Consider the following 21,213-nt stretch of genomic DNA (forward strand, 5'->3'; position numbering starts at 1 on the left):
ATTGCCCGGCCCGGGCTCCATGGGTCCTGAACAGTCCTCCCTAGGCATCCGGGGCTCTCTCCTCCAGGCCAATGGCATGGCCGAGTACCCGGGACGGGCTCCATGGGTCCCGGGCGGTCCTCCCCCAGGCATCCGGGGCTCCCTCCTCCAGGCCAACGGCATGGCCGAGTGAACAGGACGCGCTCCATGGGTCCCAGGCAGTCGTCCTCCTGGCGTCCGGGGCTCCCTCCTCCGGGCCAACGGCATGGCAAAGTGCGTGGGACGGGCTCCATGGGTCCCGGGCAGTCTTCCCTGGGCGTCCGGGGCTCCCTCCTCCAGGCCAACAGCATGGCAGAGTGCCCAGGATGGGCTCCATGGGTCCCGGGAAGACCTCCCCCGGGCGTCCGGTGCTCACTCCCCCAGGCCAACGGCATGGCCGAGTGCCCGGGATAGGCTTCATGGGTCCCGGGCAGTCCTCCTCAGGCCTGCCTGGGCTCCCTCCTCCAGGCCAACGGCATGATAATGTTAAAATAAGAATCGACAAACGTGAACATCACCGGCGCCATCTTGCTTAAACAAGAGCCATCGACCGCACGTAAACGGCATCCATTTTAGGTGCCGCAGCCATCTCGCGCTCTGCGAGTCACCCACGACTCACTCTGACCTCGCATCCATCCCCGGCGCTCTGCTCCAGTATGACCAAATGCTTGGAGGTCATAAACCCTTGTCCTCGTGACAAAACCCTGGAGCCACTGTCCGCCCTAAATAATAGAAAGGAAACTGAGGAACACTTAACGGACATATGTAACTCGTACACTGACAATCGCAAACAACACTTTGTCATGCGCTTTTGCTACCATATGCTCACAGCGTACGAAGTAAAATATAGCACCAAAGGGCCCGACTGGCTCATGACTCTGTACAGGAAGGTAGACATAGGAGACAAGAGTGAATGTGATGTAGCTGAACTATTCTCTCAGAAGTTGGAAATCTTTCGCCACCTTATGGAGCAAGGGCAGACAGGCAAAGAAGCGACATCAACAATAACGGAACCCCGATAGACAAAGTAGATAATATGATGCCCATCAAGGAAGCTGCCCCCTATTGGGTCCCCCCTAAAGGACAAGGAACGCATGACGATATAAATCATCAAGACGCTAAGGGAAAGGTGGTCTATAATTGGTTATATCAGCCCTGGGATAGACAGGACATTCTGACATTTCGAAAATCCTTGCCAGACTTACGAAAGAATCCTACTGCGTTTTACACAGAGTTAGGCACAGCCCTAGGATCGACGATCATGACGCTAGCCGACATCGACTTGTTCTTTGGGCTATGTCTGCCAGCCGATGTTTGGAAACAGATTAGAAAGATAGATCTGGATAAGCAACGAAAGCTTGGATAGAAACCCTTAAAAGCCATATTAGACCTCCCGGACAAAACAGTGCAGAAAGTGAAAACCTTAGTCCCTGAGAAAAAGATAGATTGGTCTATCGTGACAACTTGCCGCCAAAAGCCACAGGAAGATGTCTTGGAGTTCTTCCCTCGGTTCGAGACAGTGTTCTCCGACTATAGTGGACAAAACATGTCCACTGCAACCGGACACCACTTGTTTGTACATAACTATGTTAAAGGTCTATTACCAGAAGTTTCACCGAAGTTACAGACCAGTGAGAGCAGTTGGGCAGCCCCTAAACCAGCGGCCATCCTCCAGATGGCCCAGTACTACGAGCACCAGAAAAACGAGAATGAAAGGGCCAATGAAAAGAAAAAGAAGGATTTGAAAGAAAGAGTCATGATAGCGCAGCTATAGGGTGTAAATTCAGGAAGGGAACAGTATAAGGGAGGATATCAGCAAAATACCCCTAGAGCGCCCCCACCTAGGAATAACGTGCCTGCCCCATACAATGGACGACGAGACTTAGGGGAAGATCAGTGTGCATTTTGTAAAGGGTTTGGACACTGGAAATCCCAATGCCCGATTCTAGCAGAAATAAATAGAGACAAAGTCACGAGAGAATTAGCAAATGGGCCCAGAGGTAGAGGACGGGGAAGAGGGCACGCAAACGACATTAGCGAAGAGAGGCCAGGTAGAACGCTTTTGACCGACCCCGACAGAACCAGTATCAACAATCAGACTACGACAACACGTATGACTTTGCATAGGACAGCCAAGGGTAAGGGAGGGATCCAGTCGAGCTCTATGTTGATCAGCAAGGCCCTTATGTCACCGCAAAGGTCCTGGGCACAGAGTCACCATTTTTGGTAGACACAGGAGCAACACATAGTGCACTATCCAAACGATTGATTCCAAGGGCACCCTTGTCTGGCTCACATGTGACCTCAATAGGATTTGATGGTACGCCCTCCACTAACCCTTTGTCTAGACCCATCCCCTTTAATCTAGAAAATAAAATCATCGACACAACATTCCTTCTCTCTTGTAACACCCCAGATGCCATTATGAGTCTCGACTTACTGAAGCACTTCCGTGCAACTATTCGATGTTCCCCAGATGGAGTGCGAGTCATCTTATATGACAATAACCAACATCAGAGAGATAGTCCACTCCAACACATGTATCCCATTACCACAGCAGACACATCCCTACTGGACACTTTACCCTCACACTTATGGGCTAGAGCTGACTCAGACGTAGGACAGATGATGATTGACCCAGTATATGTGACAATACAACAGGACGTGACTCTGCCAAAGATACCGCTGTACAAAATATCGCCAGAAGGAGAGAGAGCGCTCACAGATATCATTCACTCACTTGTAGAGGCAGGGGTGGTGGAAGAAGTGGTGAGCAACATTTGTAACAGTCCTATTCTGCCGATCATAAAGAAGCAGGGAGAGGGAGACGGAAAAGCCTACCGCTTTATCATTGACCTAAGGGAGGTAAAAAAGATTGTAGTGCCCCAATACCCAGTCGTGTCCAACATCACCACCATCCTGACCCTCATCCCATCCAGTGCCACCATTTTTACTGTAATTGATCTTAAAAACGCATTCTTTTCCATACCCATTCATGAGGACAGCCGCTATCTATTTGGATTTACACTAAGATCCCACTCATTCAGATTTTGTAGAGCACCACAGGGGTACACAGAAAGTCTGAGCATCTATAGTCAGGCACTCAAACGACAGCTGGACGCCATACGATTGCCAGACGGGGTAGCACTGATACAATACGTAGACGACATTTTGCTAGCAGCGGACACCACTCTCAGCAACCACTGCCACCATTCAATTACTACACTTTCTTGCCGAGAATGGTCACAAAGTCTCCCGCAAGAAACTGCAATTCTGCCAACCCCAAGTGACGTATTTAGGACACCTTTTGTCAAAAGAAGGGAGAACGCTCACACCAGATAGGATTCAGACCATTTTCGACACTCCTGTTCCTAAAACCCAGAAACAAGTCCGTTCACTGATTGGCCTCACCTCTTTCTGCCGACAATGGTTACCGAATTTTAGTCTCATTGTCAAACCCCTTCTCTCCCTCCTAGCCAAAGACACACCCTTTCCACTCCCTTGGACACCCGAATGCCAGTCTGCGTTCAAAGAATTACGAGATGCCCTTTGCTCAGCACCCGTTCTAGGAACACCGGACTATTCCAAACCATTCTCCCTCTACACGCACGAAAGGGAGGGATACGCATTATCTATCCTGACACAAGCAATTGGCCACAAGCAATGCCCCTGTGCGTATTGTTCCGCTACCCTCGACCCAGTAGCTAGAGCACTGCCCGCGTGCTTGCGCGCTGTAGCAGCTGCAGCAGTTTCCATTCGACAGAGCGAGGGAATAGTGCTCTCCAACCCCATCACAGTGCTAGTACCACATGCAGTCGACACATTGCTGAATCAGACCAAAACGCAACATTTGACGAGTGCCCGACTGACAGGATACGAACTGACCCTGTTAGCAGCACACATTACGCTGAAACGATGTTCCACCCTCAATCCGGCCACATTGCTGCCTCTTCCTGAAAGCGACCCCAATACGATCCCACTACATGACTGCATTACACTCACGGATGAACAGACTAAGAGTAGAGTCGATCTCAGAGACACTGCGTTTCCAGAACCAGACGGGGAACTATGGGTAGACGGCTCATGTCTCAAACTCCCTGATGGCACTACCTCAGCAGCATATGCCGTAACCACAGCTCAAACTGTCATAGAAACTGCCCGCATCACCCAATGATCTGCCCAAGCAGCTGAGCTCATTGCCCTCACTCGAGCTTGCATCCAACGGCTGGCACGACAGTCAACATATACACCGATAGCCAATATGCCTTTGGGGTGGTTCACCATTTCGGGCTCCTTTGGAGGGAAAGAGGGTTCCTGACGTCACATGGCACCCCCATCCTACATGGAGATCTAGTCTCCGCATTGACAGAAGCAGTCCTCCTCCCCAAGCAGCTAGCAGTGATCAAGTGCCAGGCTCATAAGAAGGTGACCGATCTCATTGGACAGGGAAACGCACTAGCAGACATTACCGCTCGAACCACAGCACAAGACAGAACAACGACACGAATGTATGTGACCAAGTCACAAGCAGAACACTGGACTGACACTAGGATGAATATAAGGGACATACAAACGACAGGCACACAGAGTGAACTGACAGAATGGGCACGGGTGGGACTGAAAGACGAAGAGTTCTGCTGGAGGACAAAAGACGGTGACAAATGGCTGTTACCGAACGCATATCTGATTCCCTTACTGACCATGGCACACCTACCAGCACACATAGGATCTGCCCCCATGATCGAGCTAATCACGAGAGTATGGCACAACAGCAAGATTGCAGACTCATCAAAATGTTTGGTACAACAATGCATGGTGTGCCTACATCACAACCCAGGAAAGGGAACAGCAGTGCCACGGGGAGGGTTTAGAGTCCACGATCAACCCTTTGAAGTCCTCCAAATGGACTACATACAGTTAGAAAGGTGCCATGGTCTCAAGTACGTCCTAGTCATTGGGTGTGCATTTAGCAAATGGGTGGAAGCATACCCCACTCGAGACAATACCACCACAGCTGCAGTTGAGGTGTTGTTAAAAGAATTCTTCCCTAGGTACGGCCTTAGTCGAATTTTATGGAGCGACAATGGCCCCCATTTTGTAGCGGAAGTAATCCAAAACATCCTGAAGGGCTTAGGGGTGAAGCAAAAATTCCACGCTGTCTTTCACCCCCAATCAGCAGGCCTAGTAGAACGGCACAATGCCACACTGCAACTGAAACTTGCAAAAATAGTCGCAACCACTGAGTTGAAATGGCCCGACGCACTCCCACTGGCATTGCTATCGATGCGTTCCACCCCAACCAAGCATAGACTGACACCCTACGAAGTAGTTTTTGGTAGGCCGATGAATGTCTGGGCGGCACCGAAACCATCCACCATTAATGATGTCCCGGACATATTAATGTCCAATTACCTGCATAAGCTTACTACCGAATTAACAATTATCCACCAACAGGGGCTGCATGCCATTCCGGAAGTGTCAAGGGGTCCAGGACATGATATCAAACCTGGCGACTTTGTCCTTGTAGAGAGTCTGCAACCCAGGTGGACGGGCCCCTGGCAGGTCCTCATCGCCACCCGAACTGCCCTTCGAGTGGAAGGAAAGAAGAACTGGCTGCACGCCCACCACTGTCGACGGATCTCACCAAACCTGACGGCCAGCGAGGAAGTGGGCGTCCAAGAAGAGCTCCTTACCAAAGATCGACCAGCCTTGAACTGCTACCCACAAACAGAGACACTTGAACTGGCAGAGTATCCCGACCCTGCTGTACCATCCAAAAAAGGGTACAACCTGAGGTCGACAAAAGGAGGGCGTCTCGACACGCAGACCATTAACTAAGTCAAAAGTCGCAGATCGGTAGCCAACACTACAAAGGCTACCAGGAGATACGCTAGACGAAGTATGTGGTCCTGTGAGTCATCGAGCCCCTTGAAGGTGATGGAAGATTCCGGACGACCGAAGAACCACCGCAGCGACGCCAAGGTTGCCAAAGTTCACAGTATAAAGACAATTGCACTCATAGCAGTATCACTCACAAGCCGCTTACTAATGGTAGCAGTCTGGATCATCGAAGAGAGTGCTCCTGCCCATCGAACATTTATGTCCTCTGTGCAACCCACCACTGAAAAAGAACACTATCTGGTGTCACTGTCACCACGCCTCCAAGAACAACGCAGAGAGTTCTGGAATAACTCTTTTGTCCAACTGCTGCACCAGCACAATCTTGTTGCAAATGCTACGAACTGTTGGGTCTGTGGGCTGCTACCACATGCCACTGAACGTTCCATTCCTTTCATCCCTTCACCTTTCTCTGTACATGGGTCCTGCCTTTCCTGGGTAATGCTTCTACAAGAAAGCTACAAAGACAATGCCACATCTGATGGAACAATAAAACAATTCTACGAGTTCTGGCTGAACAAAACTGGAAGAACAGCTGTTCCCTTTTGTCCTCTCACTTCAAATGTGACCTTCCCAATGGACATTCCTGCAAAAGAACGAGTGGAAATGCAAGTGTTCAATAACCCGGCCAGACCCACCTTCTCCTTTCTAAAGAAAAGAACAGCTGCAACCACAACTGTGGCCCTATCTGTGGTGAACGTCTCAGGTCTTGTTTGTATTGAAGGCCATGGGACGAAAAACGTGGGCCACAGTACTTTTTTCAAAAAAAAACTTTATTGTATATGCAAAGCATGGTACATCAATGACATGAAATCGGGCACAAACCTGATGAATATCTTACAGAATGGAAGCATCTTCCCATGCTCAGGATTCAACATGAAGCAATAAGGTTATACAAAGAAAGAAAAAAGAACAGTACCCCAGTTACCCCCAGTCAACGTCTACTTCCATAAATTAATCTAGTACACACTTCTGAGCAAGGTAGCACAATCTGAGTCCAAAATGTAACAAAGCAACTAGCACGTCCACAGTGGCTGACAGGTGATTAGGTTGAGTAAATACACATACTGCAACTGCAACGTCATCAGGAGGACAGCGTATAAGCATTCAGCATCAAAATAGAAGATAAAAAACGAGAGCAAGCAAAACAGCAAGGCATGCACAATTGATCAACAGAAAGCCATCCCACAATTATAGGTGTTAGTTAGAAGACTGTGACGTAATGGCACCATCAATGGTAGTTTCCTCCTGTCCGCCACCATCTTCCGCCTGTCGGCGAAGGAGGAAGGACGTGAAGGGAACCCAGATATCTTTGGGCTTTGAGCGCGGATCCAGTAAGTCCGCATAGTCATGTAAGTGTTCCTGCCATGTGGACATCATCCCGATGACACCTGCCCTCCACACATCTTCAGAGAGGTGGGAACTGCTATTCCTGAGAGCATGCTCTCTGTGTTGAATGGTTCTCTCTCACAGGGAAAAGTCCCCAATAACCTCAAAAAGGCTCTACTCATTCCCCTCATTAAGAAGGCCGGAGCAAACCCGCTCGACCCGCACAACTACAGGCCTATATCACTGCTGCCGTATTGTGCTAAACTTCTGGAGGCTTTTGTCTGCGACAATTTGTCCAAATTTATTGAAGAAAGTGAATACCTCGAACCCAACCAAGCAGGCTTTCGCCCATGCCATTCGACTGAGGCAGTTATCCTTGCGGTACAAAATACCCTGAGGCGGAACGCGGATAACGGGATCCATCAGGCCCTGGTGCTCTTGGACCTCTCGGCCGCGTTCGACATGGTTGACTATACCATCTTGGTCAACCGTGTCGAGCAAGCTGGTCTCAGGGGCCCTGCGTTGAGCTGGATCCGTTCATTCATTTCTGGCCGCACTCAAGCTGTAAGATTGGGCTCCTTCACAGCTCCCACTATCTCCACTACTTGTGGAGTTCCCCAGGGCTCATCATTATCCCCTTTACTTTTTAATTTATACCTACGCCCCCTACTGTACTCCTTAAGAAAAGCGAAAGTTACCATCTTTAATTATGCAGATGATTTGCAACTCATCTTCCCTTTGAACACCAAGGACTCAGTGGAGGCATTTCAAAATATCATGTCTCACATCCAGGGTTGGATGAGTTGCAATCATTTGAAACTTAACCCCGGCAAGACCGAATTGGTCTTGCCTGGGCAGAGTGTACTTAGCTGGAACCCAGGCTTCTGGCCACCCAGCTTGGGGGCGCCCCCTTCCAAGTCATCCTCAGTAAAAAGTCTGGGAGTACATATTAGTGAGGATCTGTCCCTGAAAAAACAGGTAGGCGCAGTGGTGTCATCCAGTTTTTTCCAACTAAAGAAAATCAAGAAAATTGCTTGTTTCTTTTCTTTGGATGCCCTCACCCAGATCATCATTGCCTTGGTCCTGTCGCGACTCGATTTCTCTAACAGCATCTATCTCGGGCTCCAAACTGGAGAGCTAAAACGCCTCCAGCTGGTCCAAAATCAGGCCGCCAGACTTATCCTGAACCTCTCTAAAAGGCAGTCTATTAGATCAGGGTTGAAACAGTTACATTGGCTGCCTGTTGAGCAACGAGTTGCTTTTAAAACAGGGTGTATCTTATTTAAGTCCCTACATGACGTTGGTACTAAGTTTGTCAGAGATCTGTTCATCAGATATGATCCTTCTCGCAATCTTCGCTCCGCTCACAAATCCCTCTTGAGTGTCCCTTCTTACAAGAGGAAGCGTCTAGGCGGTTGCTGCTTTGATCATCTTGCAGCTTCCTTCTGGAACTCTCTTCCTCTTCAACTAAAACTGAGCGGTAACATTCTGAGTTTTAGACACTCTCTCAAAACCTGGCTTTTCTCCCAGGCTTACTGCTGAGTTGTTCTGTTTCTACCTTTAACTGCTGTGTCGAGTTCCTTCCTATAGCGCCATGAAGCCCTTGGGCGTACGAGCGCTTAATAAATGAATATTAACATTAACATTAAATTTAGGAGCACGTCCTCGTCCCCAACGGCATGCCACGAGGCGTTTGGCCAATAGGAGGGCGAGTGCCAAAACTTTCTTATGTTTAGTTACGACCTGTTGTATTAGACCTAGGAGAGCTATCATAGGACAGGGGGGCACCATAACACCCAGCATCATGGAGAGCCCCTCAAACACATGTATCCAATATTCCGCTATCTGGGGGCAGGACCAAGCCAGATGCAGGAAGTCCGCACCAGCGGACACACAGCGCAGGCAGCAATCAGAGTCGCGGAGGTGAAATTTGAACAGTTGAACAGGAGTATGGTATAGGCGGTGTAAGAACTTATAATGCAGGAGTCGCAACCTGTTGTTGCTAGTGATGGTTTTTGTTTGTGTGCAGCTAAACTCCCCTTGCTCATCTGTTAGTGGCTCTGTGAGGTCCCTGTCCCATTCAAGTCGGTCCCTAATATTAGGGGGGTGTGGTACTGCTTGCATATGTTTATAGAGCTGGGAAATGACATGCCGTGGGGCGTCAACATGTACTATCGCGTGTAGTGGAGCGAATGTGTCTGGTTCAGAAGGAAAGTCAGGAATGATAGCCCTGACATTCTGGCGTAGTCGAGTGAATAGGAAGGTATCCATAATAGTGGGCAATCTGTCTTTAAAGAACTGCTCTTTAGTCAGGAATGTTTAGTTGGAATATAGATCACCCCAATGAACTAGCCCCTGCACCCTGAGTAACTTCCGGCCTATCGCCTCACATGTAACCTGGAGTCTGGGATAATTAACAAGTGGTAGCGCAGGCGAGTAAAGAAAAGCACATTCCAAAACTTGCGCAATCCGGTTCCACGCCGCCACGGTGCAGTCCACCGTAGAGGGGTCGCGCTCTCTGGGCCCAACCGTAGTGTGTATATACCCAGTACTGATCATAGGAGCCATATCACCATCTTCTACCGCGAGATTCGCCGTGTATGGCGGCGGGTGGTACCAGTACGCGGCGAAGTGCGCCTGGGCGCAGTAATAATACCTCTCAAAGTTAGGAACCTAGAACCCCCCAAGGTGGAAAGGGAGCATGAGAGTGTTGAGACTTAGGCGCAGTTGCTTCCCCCCCATATTAGTCTAAGGAGTTGGGATCTTAGGGTATTGAAAAAAACCTTCCCTAGGTAATACGGGATGTTAACAAAGAGGTTATAATAACTTGGGAAGCAACACCATCTTGGTTAGGGCAATCCTCCCAGCCATCGAAAGGGGGAGGTGAATCCACTTCGTGACATTGTCAGTGATTATATCGATGACAGTACCATAATTGACCCGCATCATAGCATCCTTCTGTCTGGTAATGTAGATGCCCAAGTATTTCAGTTCGTCTTGTTCCCATTGAAGGGGGTAGTCCAGTTGGTATGGATGAGTGCAATCAGTCAGTGGGAAGATGGCGGATTTAGCCCAGTTGATTTGCACGCCCGCTAGTCCCCCAAATTTGGTGATTTCGTGCAGTACAGGGTTCAGGTTTTCTCGGGGTTTATGAATGTAGAGAGATATGTCGTCCGCGTAGAGCGACACTAGCAGTTGACGAGCATGGTATATAAGGGCGCAGTGGTTGTGTTTCTGACGGAGTTTAGCGGCAAGGGGTTCGATCGCGATCGCGAAAAGAATAGGGGATAAGGGGCAGCCTGGGCGTGTACCCCTGCGAACAGTGAAGGGGGGAGACCTAGCCCCATTAAGCAACACAGTGGTGGTCGGCTGGTGATATAACAAACAGATCCAGTCAATGAAGCTGAATGGCATGCCTATGTACTGAAGCGTGCCCAGAAAATAGTCCCATTCTAATTAATCAAAAGCCTTGGTGGCATCTAAAAATATCGCCACGACCTCGCTTTTGGGGTCAATGTCTTGAAGAACTGCATGTAGGGCACGGAGATTGTGTGAGGTCGCTCGGTTGGGGACAAAGCCCACCTGATCCGGTAGAACCAAGCGTTCCATGAGGAGATTAAGGCGAATTGCCAGTACTTTGGCCAGGATTTTGGTGTCGTAATTTAACAGTGAGAGGGGCCTGTAGGAGTCACACTGGGTGGGGGGGCTTGCCTGGTTTGAGCAAAGAGGTGATTAGTGCTTCTCGCATAGTGCGGTGGAGGCTACCTTCTTCAAATACCGCATAATATACTTGTTTGAGAATGGGGGTGAGGATGGGAGCATAGAGTTTATAAAAATCAGTCCGTCTGACCCTGGAGCTTTTCCCGAGCGCATGCTCATGATTGCCTCAGTTATCTCGTCTATTTCCAAGACTAGGTGTAAGAATTTCTGCTGGGTGTCGCCCAGCCAGGCCAGTGCAACATCGTCAAAGTATGTTGAGAGGTCAAGAGGTTCAGCCCTGTGCGAGGAGTAGAGCTCACGATAGTGTTCCCAAAAGGTGTGGGGCTGGTCAGGGAGGTTTCTGTGCGTGTTAGCATCGGTTTCGTGTATTTCAGCTACATAGGACTGAAATCGGGGTGGTTTTATCGAGTTTGCCAGTGCCTTGCCGGGCCGGTCTCCCTCTCCATATACGCGGGCCATGTGTGGTCGTCCCAGAAATCTACTTTCCCTATCCGCCGCGTCAGTGTACGCCGTGAGGCTGTCCCACATTTGGGCCTGTAGTGCACTGTCATTAGGATTTTGGGAGATGGCGCGCTCGAGCTCACGCATGCCAGTTTCTAAAGTGTGTAACTCAGTGCGCAAGGATTTCAGAACGCCCCCTCCTTTGGAAATGCACCAGCCTCTAACAGTTACTTTGAAAGCCAGAGAGTCAATGAGGTTTTCCCCGAGCTTTACTATAAAAGAAGTCCATAAAGCTATAGTAGATACGGCTGGACAAAAAGCCCCGGGCCCGGATGGGGTACCATCTGACATGTATAAGGCAAATTCGTTTTTTTGGTCTATAATTCTTACAAATGTCTTCAATATAGCAGCCTGCTCCACCCCTGTCACCTTCCCCACCTCTTGGTCCCGTTCTATCATAATTCCAGTTTTTAAAAAGGGCCAATGGGGGGATCCTAGATGTTACCGGCCAATATCTTTGATTGATTCCTCAGTAAAAATTCTGGGTAAAGTAATTTTAGCCAGGATAACAGCCTGGGCCACAGAAAATACCATCTTAAGCAATGCCCAATATGGTTTTAGAGCCGGGAGAGGCACAGAAGATCAGTGCCTAAATTTACATCTTATAATTAACAAATATACGGTTGCGGCCAAGGGCTCAATCTTTCTGGCATTTATGGACCTATCCACAGCTTTTGACCTAGTTAATAGGTCAAAGCTGTGGGTGATGTTACTGGAGCTAGGTCTTGACCAGGCCTTGGTAAATTTTTTGGCAGAACTGCATAGAGACCTGTCTGCATCCACCAGGATGTCACAAGAGGGAAGGTGCACAGCTGGGTTTAAATCAGGTACGGGGTGCGCCAGGGGTGTATCCTGGCTCCAATGCTATTCACATTATACATAAACTCCCTGGAAGATGTTTTGAGAACAACAACAACTGATATTCCGCGTATGGGAGGAACGTCCATCCCTGTACTCCTATACGCGGACGATACAGTGCTATGGGCTAGGACGCCAAATGCGTTACAACGTCTTCTTAACTCCTTTGGGGAGTTTATGAAAAAACTGGACCTAGTCATCAATACTGAGAAGTCGCATGTTATGTCATTGGGGCACGGGAGGAAGTGTTTTAAAACTGTTACATGCAACGACTCAGTAATATCTAAAGTAAAAGTCTTCACGTACCTTGGGGTCGTGTTTGACGATGTAGACTCATGGGCCCCCCAAATCCTGAATAAAGTAGCTGCCGTAAAAAGATCTTCGGCTGCTATTTTAGGTTTTGCGAAGAGACTGGGTGGTAAACCAGCTGAGGCAATATTGTCCATCTATAAAGCTAAAACTCTGGCAATTGCAAGATATGGGGCAGCAATATGGGGATATAAAGATACAACTCTAATCCAGAGAGAAGAAAATAAATTCCTGCGAGTCCTATTAGGGCTCCCTAAATCAACCGCCACATATGCAGTACACTTGGAGCTTGGGGTGGGATATATTACAGATCTATTAAACATGGCCCCCATCCTATTATGGATCAGAACCTGGCTGAACCCCAATCTCACACTGAACCATAAGATCATCAGGGACTGTATGCTACTCGATAAAGTAACGGAAATTCAATGGCTGTCCTTCATTAAAACTACATCTAATATCTTAGGGCGTCCAGAGATTTATTCTAACCCAGGGGTTTAACAAAAGCTGATATCAACTGGGTAAAAATAAACTTTATAAGATCAAGAGAAATGGATCGGGAAGCTACAGAAATAATTAAACCAACTGTGAGGGCCCATTGCATGTTGTTACTGTCTATGCCTTTTCAACCATATCTGTCAATTGTCACTAAACCCTTCCACCGATGGTTGCTTACTAAATTCCGATTTAATCAGTCGCATTTACTATTGGGTTCTTTTAGCGAGTGGTGTAAACCAGAGGATGCTGCTCCTTGCAAATGTGACGATCATTCATATCAGGATACGATGCACTTTGTGTTCTTCTGCCCATTTTACATGGGAGGCAGGAAAAAGTTTATCACCCCACTATTAAAACATAGGGGGTTCCTGCAGGTTAAACCTGGATTACTCTATCTCCAATTAATGGAATCCTCCGCTGTCATGTTTGGGGAAGCAAACTTCTTAGTAGCATCTATCCGTAACAAGAAACTAAGATCATTGGGGCAAACATCCTCGGAATCTCTAATATCCCAAATTGAGAATATTCCCACCAATTAACTGAGACTATACATGACGCCAAATTTGCAGCTTTTAAAACATGTATTGAATCAGTGTCGATCTCGTATAATTTGCAAGCTATAATGTATAAATATCAATTTGCCACCTCTTTGCTTTGTATATATGAAATGTACATTGTTGTAAAATAATTTTAATGTATTTTTGTACCTTTGATTTTATTCTGTGATTGAATAGCATACTTTTATGATTTTAAAATAATCGAATAAAGTGTATTTTGACTTGACTTGACTACTTTGAAAGCCTCCCAGACAGTCGTTACACTATCGACTGAGGACAAGTTGCGATCGAAAAAATCCTGGATATCTTGTTCCAGTTCGGTCCTGAAGACTGCATATTTAAGATGTGCTGGATTGAGCCGCCAGCTCAAATAGGGCGAGCAGGCCAGGGGGATCTGAAGTTCTAGAAGGACCGGAGAGTGGTCCGAATGGGTGCGGGCCAGGTGTTTTGTCTTCAGCAACCAAGGCGCCAGTCCTGCCGAGATGAATAAGTAGTCTAGGCGTGCCCAGGTCGAATGTACAGAGGAATAATGTGTGCCTTCCCTAAGGGAGGGATGGGTGTGCCTCCAAGCATCTAGTAGTCCGTTATCCTGACTTATGTAATTAAGCGTCCTTTGCATGTTTGTGTAGTGTGAAGGGAGCGTCCGCGACCTGTCAAGAGGGGAATGTAATGCTGTATTAAAATCTCCACCCCACACAACATGAGTAATGCCTAGCGTTTGGATCTTACCCCATAATACCAGCATGACTGTAGGGTCGTCAGTATTGGGGCCGTAATAGTTTGCGAATAGGATATCTTGTGCGTGCAGACGTCCCCACACAATGCAGAATCTGCCTTCCGTGTTGAGGTCGACACCCTTCGGTACGAATGGCACTCCACGTTTGATAAGGATAGCGACCCCTCTGGAGTAGTTAGAGTAGGAGGAAAATGTACGGCTAGCGGCCCATTTGCCTGCAAATTGGGTAGATCCACTCGGGGCCAGGTGCGTTTCTTGCAAGAGGGCGATCTGTATCCCGTGTCTATATAGGTACCCCAACACATGCCTACGCTTCCTGGGGTCGCTTAGGCCCCGTATGTTCCATGTGAGGAGTTTGATGCCCTGCTGCGACCTACCCTCGCCAGGGGAGAGCATAGTTATACGTGTCAAGTGTTCTAAAACGTGAGGTCTCAGAAAGTGCAAAAAGAATCAGCTGGAAACACAGTGGTGTACAAAATGGGTGCGGTACAAGTACAGGAACTGCTTTGAGATGGAACATAGTACGTTTGCTGGCGGACCCTCCCCCCACCCACACCGGCTTCCCCAACTTGCCGGGTAAGCCCAACCCCCCTGAACATTACATCTCATCAAAATAACGAGAAAATCCCCAACAGGGGAACAGTATAGGTATTTCAGGGGATCGCCCTGTATCAGTGGGGAGAAGTCGCTAGGGGCATTCGACCCGCCCGTTCACCTCCTTACTTGCACCCACCAGTAACCCAGCCTGAGACTGAGAATACAGACGTGGGACGGAGATGCACTACTGAGCAATATTGTGAGTGCAAGAGGTAAAAATCAAGCAATATAATAGTCTTATACATCACCATACAGTCCAGAGTATCGGATCAGAGTCCACAAGACGAGGAGTCCATAAAGAGAAGCGCAATCCACAAGGATCAGTCTTGCTGAGAAAGTGGAGAGGATGACCTGGAGGGACCCTCGGCAGCAGCCGCATCAAGGTTGGTTTTTTTGTAACGTTTGAGGAAGTCTTCAACCTGTTGAGGGGAGCCAAAAAAATGCTGCTTCCCGTTGTGGGTGATCTTGAGCTTGGCAGGGTAGAGCATGGCGTACGGTATATCCATGGACTGCAACTTCTTCTTTACACCAACAAATTTGCGGCGCGCTTCTTGCACCGTAGTGGTGAAGTCTGGGTAGAAGGAGAGAGACGTGTTTTCATAAGGAACCTGCTGTTTCTCCTAGGCCAGACGTAGGACAGTGTCCCTGTCACGGTAATTTAGGAACCTGGCAATGACGGGCCTTGGTGGAGCGCCCGGGGGAGGGTGGGCCGCCAGGGAACGGTGCACTCTTTCAACCGTTAGGTGTGCAGAGAAAGAGTCTCTGCCAAACAGGTCTGCACCAAGCTTCTCTATAAAATCCTCCATGCGCCCCGTATTGGTTGTCTCCGCAAGGCCTAAAATTCGTACATTGTTCCTGCACGATCTGGCTTCGAGGTCCTCATTTTTGTCAGCGATGATTTTGAGTAGCTTGTCCATCTGGGTAAGCTGACGTCCTGCAGTGGTGGCATTGTCTTCTAGGTCTGAGGCGCGGCTCTCCACCTCCTTTAAGCGGGTGTCATGCTGGTCCAGCTTCGCAACTACAGAGTCCATCCTCGAGTTGAGTGCGTCAATCTTGGAATCAATGGAGTGGAGGCTTTGGTTCATGGTCAAGAGGAGTTGTTTCCAGTCATCCTCAGGCGGGCCCGTGGCACCAGATGAGGGCGGCTCGGTGGGCCGGGTGTGGGATGTTTTTCGGGACTCGTAGGGCAGTTTGGTTTGCCTGGTGTCCGGCCACCCCATGGTGAGAGGCCTGGCGGGGAGACGTCTCAGGGCAACGCAGTAGCAGGGCGCTGACCAGTAGAATGTTGATAACAATGCTGGGGAAACTAGAGCCTTTCTTCGCGAGGTGACTGGCGCGAAAGGGAAAGGAGCGGGGCCTCCCTTGCGACGAGGGGTAGCTGCCAGGTCTTCAATCAGGCACGGTGGAAGTGGAGTGCGGCTACCATGCGACCATCATAGTCCAGGACCTCCCGGTAAGGGCAGCGTTTCCTCAGGAGCAACTTTCCAGGCTGGAGCTGGGCGGCGAGTCACACGGCCGGGCCAGGCTGGCGCCGCCACAAATGCGTCCGTCAGGGTCAGAGGCCCAGTAGAGGAAGCGGGCCGGCGGGTGGCGGGAAGCAGGCCGGGCTGCGCTGTGGGGGTCATAGCACGCCACACGCTTGCGCTGCGGTGAGATCCGGTAGGGCCGCAGCCTGTAACGACAGTGGGAGTCCCCCCGGCGGCCAAGAGCAACAGAGGACAGGCAGCGCAGTCCGCCACCCGAGCGCCGCCGATCTAACGCAGGGTGTGTAAGTCTGGGAGGAAGAGGAGGGGAGGGGGCCGAAGGCATCACGAGTAGGCCCCCTGGGCATCCGCAGGTATGGAAGGTGTCCGTAGCAGGCAGTGGAGGGGTGGGGGGGCGCAGCTCGCGGCCGACACGGCACCAGCCGAAGGCAGCAAACAGTCAGTTAATGAAGGCCCCAGGTGTAGGCCCGTCCGGCGGACCCCACTCAATGCACGGGCCCAGTCACAGCAGGGTGCAGGTGTTGAGGGGGCTTAGTGCAGTGGGGGCCGCAATGTTCTCACCTCCACCGCCGGTAGGAGTCAGCCGCAGGCAATCCGCTCCGTCAAGGCAGGGTGACACCGCTCAGGCAGGTGCGGCGTAGGCCCAGGAGCCTCGGCCTTTATTATCAGTCGTGTCTGCCTCGCGGGCTCCCATGAAGGGCAGCAGGAGCCGCGGGTGGACCAAGTCGGCAGGAAACAGATGCCCGCTGCTTAAATCCCGGCAAGCAAGGTATCGTTGGACTCCGCATGGCGTCGCAATGCTTCCTGTGGTGCTTAAGGGCAGAAGTTTGCAATCAGGATGGGCAGAAGGATCGAGTGAAGCTCAGAGGTGCTGGAGACTCACAGAAGCGCGGCCATGTTCGTCAAGCGCCACTTAGCACCCCCGGGCCACAGTACTTGTCGCATCACCAGGACTCTACATACCACCAACCCCCCTTCATTTGTTGCATCGCCAAACATGTACTTCATCTGTGGTCCTAAAGCCTACACCTGGCTCCCAAAAGGTTGGGAGGGCACTTGCTACATTGCCTTTGTTCTGCTTCCGACCTACACTGCACCTGCTGGACATCACAGAGAAAAACAGTCAGGAGACACTGACCAAGCAGACACGGCTGCATCCCAGTTTCTTGATGCAGTTAAAGGCCTTGTTCCCCTTTGTGGTCCGATGGCAAACAGCCGGGCCATTCGACACCTGTCTCAGGCAGTTGAGATAGCTTTGAATGTGACAGCTGGCATCCTCACCAACAACACTGCTGAGCTTCAGGCGGTCCGCCTCATGACTTTGCAGAATCGTCTTGTATTAGACGTGGTACTGGCAGACCGCGGAGGAGCATGCCTCATCATCGGTGCCAGCTGTTGCACCTTCGTTCCCGATAGTTCACCTTCCATTTATAAGGCAATTGAACATTTGCACAGACTTTCATCAGAGATCCATCAAGGACAAGAGACTTGGGGCCCGATGTAGGTAAATCTGATTTACCGACTCTAGAATACCGAATTTTACCCATTCGATAAATCAGATGTAGGAACAAAGGCGGTAATTTTTACAGAATCTGTATGATTCTGTAATTACCGAACCGGTATTTACCGATTTGGTAATTGCCATTGATTTCTATGGGCCTTGAGGCCTATAGGAATCAATGTCAATTACCGAATTGGTAAATACCGATTCGGTAAAATTACCGAATTTGCAAGGGGGACAGGGTGTCACTTTGACACCCTGTTGCACCCCTGATTCTGGCTTGTGTGCCAGAAGGGCATGTATGTGTGCCACATGGCACAGGTGTACATGCACAGATGTGCATGTACACAGGAATTCGTTATTTACCATGACATAGTATGTCACGGTAAATAACGATCTCTTAAGGGCTGGTGGCACTGTTTTCAGTACCACTTACATCACAAATTTGTGATTCGGTAAATGTACCAATTCGGTAATTTAAAGAATCGGTATATTTACCGAATCTGTAAATATACCAAATCGGTAAATTTAAGGCCCCTTACATCTGAAACTCCAAATACCGGTCGGTAGCGGCTGAAATCGGTCGTTACCGACCGGTATTTGGCCTCCTACATCTGGCCCATAGACACTTGGAGGCTGGTTTTGGGGGATATTAAAAGAGTGGGGATGGAAAGTATTGATGATCCTCTTAATTCCAGTATTTATAATATGTGCCTGCTGTCTGGGGATACACTGCATACCTCCTCTGTGTTCTCTATGTATGAACTCCTTATGCCCCAGAAATCTAGACTCACACACAGCTCGAATAAATGATACAGGACATTATGGGGATTGAAATAGACTAGCAAGATGTCTTGGAAATGTTCAAAGGGAGGACTGTTAAAAGTAGAATCGACAAACGTGAACATCACCGGCGCCATCTTGCTTAAACAAGAGCCATCGACCGCACGTAAACGGCATCCATTTTAGGTGCCGCGGCCATCTCGTGCTCTGCGAGTCACCCACGACTCACTCTGACCTCGCAACCATCCCCGGTGCTCTGCTCCAGCATGACCAAATGCTTGGAGGTCATAAACCCTTGTCCTCGTGACAAAACCCCGGAGCCACTTTCTGCCCTAAACACGTTTGTCCTTTCATCCTCCCCACTCCAGCAGGCCCTTCTGATAACCCCCAACTGCACCTGGCCACTCCATCCAGTCCCAGGCTGTAAACCAAGCCTTGCGGACGTACTTTATTGCCCCCACACTGCAGGACGTGTTGCACACACAGAGATGCACGATCTTATCATCTACATAACTCTTAGATCTGACCGATCATTTACAGTCCCCGTTGGAATGTCCGGCTGTGTGATACCAATCACCAATCAAGATCCGGGTGGGGGACTACCAACTGTTGGGACTCTGTGAGAACCTGCTGGGGGCGGGAATTCCTAGGATGTTTGACCACCAATAAACTTACTGTAAAACTGTTTATAATGTGGGGCAGCGGAGAAGTTGTTAGAACACCTCCTGAAGACATTGATTGTGTCAGTCGTGTTGTGTTCTCTACTGAAGCAATAAACCTGTTCTTGCTTTCCAGTTTTCCAGCGCCTCTCTCTTTATTTGGTAAATGTCGATATTGGGATTAAAGGCGTCCTGCACCGAACAGCCTTGTTATTTGTTAAAGATTGGCTGTTTTCCCACAATAAAGTGTCCGGAATGGGCTCCATGGGTCCCAAGCAGTCCTCTCCTCGGGCGTCCGGTGCTCCTCCCCGTGTCTGAGGCCCAGCTGGGGTTCCGAGCCCCCGAGCCCTACCCTGTGTGGGCCCCGACCGCTTCGCGCTGCTGGGCAGGGAGGCCCACGCCAGGCGCCAGCGGTCTGCGGCGATGTCGGTTACCCACCCGACCCGTCTTGAAACATGGACCAAGGAGTCTAACACAAGCGCGAGTCAGAGGGCCGAGCAATACCCTGTGGCGCAATGAAGATGAGGACCCAGGACGGGGCCCTCAAGGGATGCCCCGGATGGAGCTCCTGAACCCAGCCAAGCAAGGGGAGGCTCCCCGGGCACAACGGAACCCCACTACTATTTAACATTGCCATGGATCCTCTGAATTGTGATCTTCAGAAAAGCTGCAAGGGCTTCACATTTGGATCAGATGGTCTTATTGAGCAAATCACCGCTTTTGCCTTTGCCAATGACACCGCAGTACTCAGCAGTACCTGGGAAGGAATGAGTACAAATCTGAAAATCATTGAAAAATTCAGTAAAACTACAGTATTAAAACTTAATGTGAAAAAGACACATGGATTTTATATCAGTCACCATAAAGAGAAAATCCTGATTAAAAACTGTAAACCATGGCAATTTGAAAAAGAAAATATTGAAAATATTCATCCAGGAGAAAGTGAGAGATACCTCGGATTGAACTTTGATCCACACACTGGTCTTACAAGCAACAACAAAATTAATGAGGTTCTTGTCAATTGGGCTCAAAAACGTGATAATCTACCACTTAAGCCCATGCAGAAAATAGAAATTGAGTGTCAGTACTTGGTACCTAAACTATCATTCAAATTGGAAATGACAGGAACAGAAGCAAAAACTTTAAATGTTCTGGATCAAACAATAAAAAAGTATGCCAAACACTTTCTACACCTTCCTGCATTCACATGTGATGGTCTCCTAAATTCGAAAAGATCGTTTGAGGGCCTCAGTATACCAAAACTATGTAGACAAATTGGTCTCAATAAAGTCAATAGTTTATTGTATCTCAGGGCAGCTCCAGACCTGTACATAGCTCATTCATTCATGTATGCAGGAGAAGATATGAATGAAAAAATTGATAACATCATCAAAACACCCAAACTCAACATTTTAGACAGTAGGTTTCTGAGCTATGATTTGAATTTGTTAGCAACACATGGTTGGAGAAAAGAAGATTTTGAGAAATGGGCAAATCTCCCTTTCCAAGGTGATGGTATAAAATACTTAGCAAGTAATCCAACCTCAAACTTCTGTATCAGCAAGCATAACAAAATGAAAAAAAACCAGTACATGGCTGCGCTGATGTTAAGAGCAAATGTCTTATATACCAGAGAAACCATCAATAGGGGAAGAAATCGTGCACTTGCTACATGTAGGTATTGTAATGATGTTTGTGAAACAATTTCTCATATTTCAGGCGCATGTCCTAAAACTAAGGACATTAGGATAAAAAGACATAAAAA

Source organism: Lissotriton helveticus, chromosome 5_1, assembly GCF_964261635.1.
Source record: "Lissotriton helveticus chromosome 5_1, aLisHel1.1, whole genome shotgun sequence".
Classification (NCBI taxonomy): Eukaryota; Metazoa; Chordata; class Amphibia; order Caudata; family Salamandridae; genus Lissotriton; species Lissotriton helveticus.